Genomic DNA, 9,457 nt, shown 5'->3' with positions numbered 1-9,457 from the left:
ACGTGTAACTACAGAGCCTTTAGAGATGAATGTCAGCTGAGAAAGAGCACACAATGATTAAACTGGAATCAGAGAGTAGAATTAGTCTGAACTACTGTGTTTCAGGTTTACTGCTTTTTTTTTCTTGGGGGGGATCTCGAGGTCAGCTTTTGTGAAGAAGCTAAGAATCGGTGAGTCGTGCATGTGGAAGCGTAACCCGTATAACAGCGTTAAGTGTGTAAAGGTGCTGAAAAAGGTGCAAAAAAAACTTATTTGTCTGCGAGCGAGTGACGCAAGTGTTGAGTAGGCTCCAGTGATTGACATTTAATCAAACCTTCAACAAAGTTAGACTGATGGTAGAGATTAGATGAGTGAAGAAGATGGAACTATGAGTGTGAATTACAGATCGTGAGTCAAATATATATCAGTGATCAGTGATTTTAGGTATTAGATTAAATTGAACGTGTTCTGTAAAGCATAGAATATAAGGCGGGGGATTATGACCGGCTTGAGGTATCAGACACTGAATGCCCTCTGTACATTTTCCTCACAAGTGCAGTACTGTAGTAATACTACATTGTGGGGACAAAACCCCGGTACCATGGTTGACCATTTCTTTTAGGGTTATACTTAAATGTAGGGTCAAAGTTGGAAGTATCCATCCATCCAATAATATACTACACAGCTGCTGAGAAGCAGGGAACACCCTGGGATGGTTGTCGGTCCATAACAGGCCTAATGTAGACGCGCAGTGGCGCCCATATGGGCAATGCAGAGTTTCCTCCTCATCTAACCTGCAGCATGCCTTCAGACTGTGAGAGGTTAACAATACCATCAGGCTTTAAGCACTGAGCAGATATGTTGCAAGGTAGGGAACACTTCCAGGAAATCATACAATACAGGGACTTAACATTATGACAGAGTCAGGCTACCTGTTTCCAGTCTTTATGCTAAGCTAAGCTAACTGGCTGTAGGCTAAAGCATCACATACAACGAAGAGAATTGAGTATCGATCTGCTTATCTAACTCTGAAGAAAGCAAGTAAGCTTGTATGATCCCAACATATTGAATTATTATTCTGTGAGTGTTTGTGTGTGTGTGTGTGTGTGTGTGTGTGTGTGTGTGTGTGTCACGAAGTGAGAAACTGCCTGCAATCAAAATCAAACTTAATGACGTAGAAAGGATGCGTCATCGCGTGCGCGTAAAGATGGCGTTCTTTTGCAAAGAGATTTCCTCGTTCTGCGACGTGATGTAGGAGCATCACTCTCCGTTCACAGTGCACTGATCTTTATGGAGATGGATTTTGTTCATTACTTAGAGCAGTCTGGTATTGCTATGTCACTGAATGCTGCATTAAGCGGGATTCAAAGCATCTGGCGTCACCCAAATCCCTCCTGAGGAGTGAAGACAGAGGTAGTAAAGAAGACAATATGAACACGTTGTCTTCTCTTCCGCGATGTGTTACTGTAGAAAATCATAGTCATGTCATGTTATGTCATACCGGCAAACTGGGGGAGTCAGAAATCTAATACTGACGAAAGAATGACACCTGATTTATGATTAAAAAATTAAAAATCTAACAAAAAACAACTGCCATGCTGGACCCTGATATAAAATACTTTTGATGGGAGTTAACACACTGCATGGCGTCAACACACTGCAGCAGCCTCTCCCACACAATGCATTAAAAATGAGATGACATCATTCCCTTCAAGACTTCATCTCACCCTGCATGTGCAGGAATGACATCATCCTCTTGGTATGTAATCCCCACGTGAAGATGTGTGTGTGTGAATGGTGCAAAGATAAATACACAATTAATAATTAACACCTGAAAATGATCCATTATTGATCTCAGCATCTGATCAATGACTTCAGGAGACTAATAAAGGAGAACTCCGATCATACATGGGTTTACCATGCCAGGTATCATTGACAGACTATTCAAATACCATGATGGTAGGTTTCAGCAACATGTCATAACCTGCATATAAACACTTAATATTTGGTTGTTGAATTTAAAAGGTAAATTTAAAATGTTATACCACATTATCTTGGTATTTTAGTCCTTCCTCAGCTTCGCTGTATTAACATCTGTTCATTCATTATTTGCATGAAGGAGAAAAAATAGTTTATTTATTCATGTTTATTTTTCTTCTTGTCGTTTTTTACTTTATCACAATCATGATTAAAGATACAAGATTACATTATTTAAACACCATGAGTTGACTCTTTCTAAACAACAGCCTCACACACACACACACACACACACACACACACACGTCTTCTGACCTCAAATAGGGAAACCGCTCATAAATAATTCATCAGATTCCTCCCGAGAGATTAAAAAAACCCTGATAGGGGGATTGCAAGAGGATGATGTGATGCTTGAAGACTGGGATGATGTCATGCTTGAAGGCTGGGATGATGTCATGCTTGAAGGCTGGCTAGGAGGATGTCACTGAAAGGGATAATGTATTCTCTTTATTTTAAATTCATGAGATTCCAATGAGATAAAATTCCTTTGGGCCCCTATTTTATATGCAGATTCAATCTGTTTGAACACTGGAGGATGCACTGTAACTTGATTGTACATAATAAACTGCAAATCCCATATTTTTCTTCTCATATAAGTGCTCTTTTGTGAAGGAAAGGAATTAAGTTCAGATTTGTGAATGAGCGTGCTTTGTGTTTAAAGCCATGGGAAGTGGTTTCAAAAGACCTTCTAGTCTCGAATGTAAATGTTCTCTTCGGAGACTTTAGGAGACTTTCAGACGATTTGTACACTCATTCCACTCTTTTCTAAAACATAAAGTGAAGCACAACATGTACAGTCTTTGTGTGTGATTGGAAGAAAAAAAAATGAAGACGGAAATCAGATGCTCATTTTTCTTGGCGTCGGCATCGAAGTGAAACTTTGAAAAGTGAAGTTCATTTCAGTTGTTTATTGAATTAAGAGAAAACTATTTCCAATTGCAGAGCTGCACATGAGACACAGCACCTGCCTCACATCGAGTACTGTGAGAGAAGAGACAGATGGAGAGCGGCGTCAGAGAAGCAGAGGAAAAAGGAATGAGTCAAGTCAGTATATTTGCCCAAATCAATATATGAGGAAAAGCATTTCGACTGTGTCCAACTATTCTGACAATTAGACGTGTGGACCCATTTGCTCTCTCTCTCTCTCTCTCTCTCTCTCTCTCTCTCTCTCTCTCTCTCTCTCTCTCTCTCTCTCTCTCTCTCTCTCTCTCTCTCGTCTTATCTCTACACCCAACATGCTCTTTGTTAAATGTGCTCATTAATGGACTATTTCAATTAAACCGAATATTCATGATGGTCAATTATCCAGCAAAAATGGCAAACATACATCGATTCTATCTGATTTATATTATTGTGAATATAAAATCTTTGCGTTTCAATCCCTTGAGTCGACAAAACAAGACCAAATTGTTGATTATTTTCTATTATTGACCAATAAACAACCCGACTGTACAGTATGTGTGAATAGAAACAACGTGTTCAGCCCTAAAGCAGAGACAGCCACAGCTAATAGATTTAATGGCCTCTATTTGTGTCAATACTAATCCACTGGCACATAAACCTAACCTGGAAAACACAAGGAGCTTTTTGTCGATTCACAAAACATGACCAACACACATTAGTGCCAGATGTGAGTGAATAGCATCTGGCAGTGACACCAGCGAGGCGTGTGGGGGTGATGCTGATCATCCAGGACCAACGCACAGCCGCACAGGGGGAGGAGGGGGGGAATGGGGAGTTGAGCATTTCTCATTCATCTTGTTGGTCTTCCTTTCTATCTCTCTACCTCTGTCGCTCTCCCTCTGTGTGTTTTACGCACACTGGGCGATGAACACACATCAGCACACAGTCTGCAGCGGTGCGCGCACGATGACGGGATGATATCTCTGCACGGCTGAAACCACATCGTCAAGAGATGGAGTGACTCATGAAGCCACGATCACAGTCTCTCCCTATAGGATACAATCTCCACCTTGTTAGAGTACACACACACACACTCACACACTCATACATTCAACTGTTCTTTCACTTATTCCACACACAATTTGGCTATGTGCCCATACACTTTCTCCTTTGAGAGACAGGTCAGGTTGTAAGGGAGTGTGTAGGAAGTGCTGAGGTGTCCCAATGACAAGCGTGTGCATCATCAGGTTATTATCATTTTCATTTCTTTTTATCTGGTGGCTGTGTTAGAGCTGCTGTCACCTCATTATATATTCATGTGACTGCTTTAAAACCAGTTGGGGTTTTACGAGAGTCATTTTTGGTGTGCAATTTGAACAAATTGTCCTTTTGATCCTGCAACATCCTGCACTCACATGGAGGATGCTTGGGCTCTCCAAAATACCATTGCAGGGATTTAGTGTTTCCTGTGTGTATAGTAATGTTGTGTTATTTTATTTCAGTGTGTTTTGGTTTATCCACAAAAGCCGCACAGAATGACACGGCCCACCAGGAAGCTTAATGATCAATATCTCACACTGCAGCACATTGATTAAAAACATGCAGATTGGAGTATTCAACTAGTCGAGAGTCTGCTGAGGAGGCAACAAACAAAAGAAGCTCCAAAACATCTCTTTGAAGGAGAGTCAAACTGATCGCTGAGTGACTGTAGACACAGATTAATAATCTGTACCACCGAATGAGCTTTGTTATTTACTTTAGTCGAAAATATTTTTGCTGAAATGTGTTCTTATGATTTGACGATCAAGGAAGAGAGCAAGTGAAAGGAGTAGAAGGAAGCTGCAGAAGTTTTGTTTCATATTTAGCCGCTAGCTAATGTCCCATGTTAGCATCCACTCTTGCTAAAGAAGTCTGCACCAGTGAAGCGACCCGTGCACGCAATAAAAAACAGGCAGCGTTCCCTCTCTGAGTCATGCACCTTAATGCCTCTCTGCATCCTCACAGCCGTCGAGAGAGTCAGTTTGGCACCTTGAGCAATTCAAACACTTTTGTAGTTTTCTTAACAAAAGCTCCTCGGTCATAACGCGAGTGGGAAGTGACATTTGAGCGTACTAAAGTTTCCTAGTGTTTGTCTAAATGAAAGCTATCGTTTGGTTTGTTTTCCATTCACATGTTTTCCGAGCAAACCTGTCTTGTAAAGGTCATTTGAGTTGTTTATCTGTCACCTGAGGCCTTTATGTACGTCTCATCAAGCGACGAAATAAAAAAAATGAATTTCTCAAATGTGGGGTTTGAAAAACAAAAGAGTGCAAACAGACAGTTTAACATGTGTACATGCAAATGCCATTATATTAGTTCATCGTATGTCTTTTTCCAGCTTTCCATTCCTGCCACATCAATGCATGAAAGCTCCAGCCTGAACATGAAGATCAATTTGAGTAGCGTGGGTCAAGTAATCATTGACACTTTTAGCGCCTGTGTAAATTCAGCCCGAGAGGTCCAACTGAGCAAACAGGAGATCTCTTTCTCGTGGTCTCACCTTTTGCTCTCTAGTTTAAATAAATCAAATGGTCGAATTGGCTGCAAAATGTCCCCTTGCCAAATGGCCGTGGCTGTTAGCTCTGACACAGATTGAAAAAACCGAGTCTCTCTACTAGAATCGAGCACTGGACTGTCGATCGAAGCCAGACCGCTCAGCTTTTTGCCCGAGGCTCATCTGTGGCCAAAGCACCTGCTCTAAACATGGTCTTTGTTTTCACTGTTGTGCGGGAAAATACCTTATGCACAGGTGTAAGAGACTAAGAAGAGTCTCCATCTGTTTCCAGAGGACAGAGTGTTTCTGATATGAAGGCAGACGACAACAAGCTACACGTGGGCGAGATTGAATATGGCTTCAATTAAAGCACCATGTGAGATTTTCAAGAAATAGATCCACATTTTGCTCTTGGGTGATGTGAGAATATCAATCACAACCTCTGTATTTGAGGAAATATGTTTATTGGCTTTCTTGAATGTATGTCTGTCTATTTCATAAGAGTAAGCGGACAGTTAGCTCAGCCTTAGCAGACAGTTAGCTCAGCCTTATTATATCTGTCAACAAGGCTACAAGGTACTGCTTCTGGACAATAAATAGTTGAGCACGTAACCCCCCTGTTAAACCTCCAAATGTCAATTTCACAGATGTTTGAAAGAAACACCATATAACATATTAATTATTGGGCTCTACAAAGGTGCTTTCTTAACTTTGTAGAGGGCCAGTCTTGCAGTTCCCTGGCTGACAGTCATTATGCTAACCGCTACACTCTAGCTTCATACTCAACACAAAGACATAAGAGATCGTTTTATCTCACCGTTGAAGAGAGAAACTAATAAATTACGAACATGTGGGATTTTAAGGAATTTCTAATTTAGTGTATAACAACATCAAAATATATATATTTTTAAAACAGAAACAGTAGAGTGACTCCATTAAACAAAAAGCAAGCTTAGAATAAGTCAAATCAGGTGTGTGTCCTTCGCGTGTCATTCACTCCACACATTATGAAACATTTAGGAAAAATGACTCACCAGCTGCCCACATCGTGTACCTTGAACAGTAAAGTTTGCCTTCCCGCTAATATCCTGAACATGTCTGGTAACAAACACAGAGCTTTATGTGGAGCAGAGTGTCTCTGGGCATGAGGGGCTATTCCTGATCCAAGGTGTCGGAATACACACCAGTCACTCGCCGCACACAGGCCGGGATGTGGATGTGCTGGCACTAATCTGTGTATCTATCTGCAGGTGTATGCACTCAAAGTGTGCATGGGGATAAGAGTTTACTGGATAAAAGCCAATCTCTATTTTTGTGTCCATGGACTGGATGTGTGTATTTGTAGCTGTTGATAGAAAGATTTCAGGGAGCCTTAGATAAACATGAACACAGGGACAAGCCCCTCTGACAGCGGTCCTCTCAGGTCCCCTCTGGTACAGTTGAGGGGCTTTCTGTGTGTGTATGTGTGTGTGTGTGTGTGTGTGTGTGTGTGTGCGTGTGTGTGTGTGTATGTGTGACATTCAATCCCATAAATCCTCTGACGCACTCACCAAGAACTGCCTTTGTGAAAACCACACAAAACCACACACACACACACACACACACACACACACACACACACACACACACACACACACACACACACACACACACACACACACACACACAAAAGCCCCTGATCCTGATCAGGCAAAACACATTTGTGACTATTCTGTTCCATCAGTAAAGAAAAAAACCCCTCTAAAACTGATTTTCAATGAAAGTCAAGTTCCAACAGGCACAAACCTTAAAGCTGCTGTAAAAAAAATCACAAATAATGTATCAAATCTTAATGTTTGAAATGAAAGAATTTGTTCCCCGGAGTATTTTAGCATCTGCTCATTGTTTTGCTTTTGTTTTTCAGATGCAATTTACTGTTTCGGTTCTCTTTCAGCACTCGCAGAATGTTTTACATTTTTCACTACAGAAAGCCAACTGTGCACACGGTCTCAGTTTGCAACGAGCTGATGAAGACGGTGGAGCGTTTAGCAGCCGAGGAGACAGATATTTCCCTTAGGAGTTGGTGAAGCTCAAAGACAGTGAACATTGCACATTCATCATGTGAGCAGAGACACAACTGAATGCGATTGTTGCTCTCTAACTGTTAGAGCTGTGATGTGTTTTGTGTGACCACAAAGTGGTGGTATAATGCAGGTTTGAATGTGCAGAGAAAGTGATGAGGTACATCACAACTCAAGATTACACCTCTATCCTGCAAGCCAGGATTTCAAGAACTGATGCGGCACCTTCACAAAACGGGACGATGGGAGCTTCACAAGCACATAGCAACAAACCCCAACAATAGCCATTCTATTTTAAATGACTGTAAAAGGTATTATCATATTGACATTGATAGTTTCCATCACAGCTGTTGTTATTTTACCGGCTTGTGAAGTGGCTGAGTCGAAGGGCGGGGCCACTATTTATAAACTGCCAGTAAGAACCAAAACTCTGCTGACAAAAGCATCTAGAAAGTTGACCTGCATGACACCCGAAGTGGTTTGAAAACACCATTCAGCGAGTGCATGTAATGGATACAATGGAATTGAGGTCTTGCTACACGATGTGGAGGCCAGAGAGCGCTTCCCCCTGAAGGAGATATCATGGACTCAACAAGCCTATCTCCTGATAAACATAATGAGGCTTAAAACTAGAAGCAATGGATTTCCTGTTTAGCCTCAGTGTAGGAGCCATGCTTGCGATAAATAGAGAGCAATGTCAACCTGTTGGTCAATTTGTTTGGTCCACATGGTAATACTTTAACAACGATCAGATGGATTGCCGTGAGTTTTTGTACATACACACATGATGACCTGTCACTTTCCACCTTTTCAAACAGAAAGTATTTTTGCATTAAATATACTGTCGGACCATTTTGGATCTATTATGGAGATTTTAAACATTGCAGGTCGGACTTCACTGATGACTCTGTTCAGTTTGATAAACAAAAATGTGTTTTCTGCTACAATTCAAAACACAAATGAGCAGCGAGACTAGTATCTACAAACAAATTAGCCTTCCACAATTCTCAGTGCACGGTATTTCTATTAATAACAGTTCCCTGGAGAGACCGTGTGAAAACATGGTTGCGTGTTCGTAATAAAGGCTGGAGGAGAGCTTCTGCAGAGGGATGAGAATTTCCCAGCAGCCTTTAGATAATAAGTTCATAGTGAAGTCGTGCATTGACCGTTAAAGTTTCTCCTTTTTTTTTTTAAGGATTATTTCTTTTAATGGACCACAGCAGAGCAGTACATGCCCTGTTTTCCAGACGTGTTCCTGGATCAATGGACAGTGGTGCTTGACCGAGCAAGAGACATCAGATTCAGAAAATATATAAAAGCAGCTTAATTTGATTTACTGGTTGATGATAGTTTTTCCATCGTATTTAAAAAAAAATATTGTTATTTTATTATGTTATATGTTAAATCAGGAAGCAGCAGCTCTTTTGTGACATTCATGAAGATGCGTATCTGCTGCTTGTGTATTCATTTTCACCCAAAGGACTTTCATGTCCACACTGTTATCAAGATGTGTGTGTGTGTGTGTGTGTGTGTGTGTGTGTGTGTGTGTGTGTGTGTGTGTGTGTGTAACAGTTTTACATCTATATTAGACTTGTGTCTAATGATGTAGGATATAACGAAAAAGGTTAATAGTTATCATCCATCAGAGCTGATTCTGTGTCAGGAAGTGCGTCAGCAGCGCATGTTAGAGAAGGGGAAAAAGCGAAGAGTGCAGCAGTAACCTTACTCTACAATGAATCACTGATTCGGGCAAGTTATTTTAAATGACCCTAAATTTCCTCCTGGAGAGTTAAACACTGACACTGCAGTTCAGTTTTTTCCGCATCTGAGCCCCAAATGGAAAACGTATGGAAACCCTGAACTGGTCACATGTGAGAGGAGATGAAGTCGTGAACAGAAGCATTGTCTGTTTGCATCATCGTCAGAGGTGAAATGCTGCACCTCG

The sequence above is a fragment of the Clinocottus analis genome, unplaced genomic scaffold (assembly GCF_023055335.1).
Source record: "Clinocottus analis isolate CAN_PGR_092001 unplaced genomic scaffold, fCliAna1.0.p SCAF_23, whole genome shotgun sequence".
In the NCBI taxonomy this organism is placed as follows: domain Eukaryota; kingdom Metazoa; phylum Chordata; class Actinopteri; order Perciformes; family Cottidae; genus Clinocottus; species Clinocottus analis.
This window is presented reverse-complemented; position numbering follows the sequence as displayed.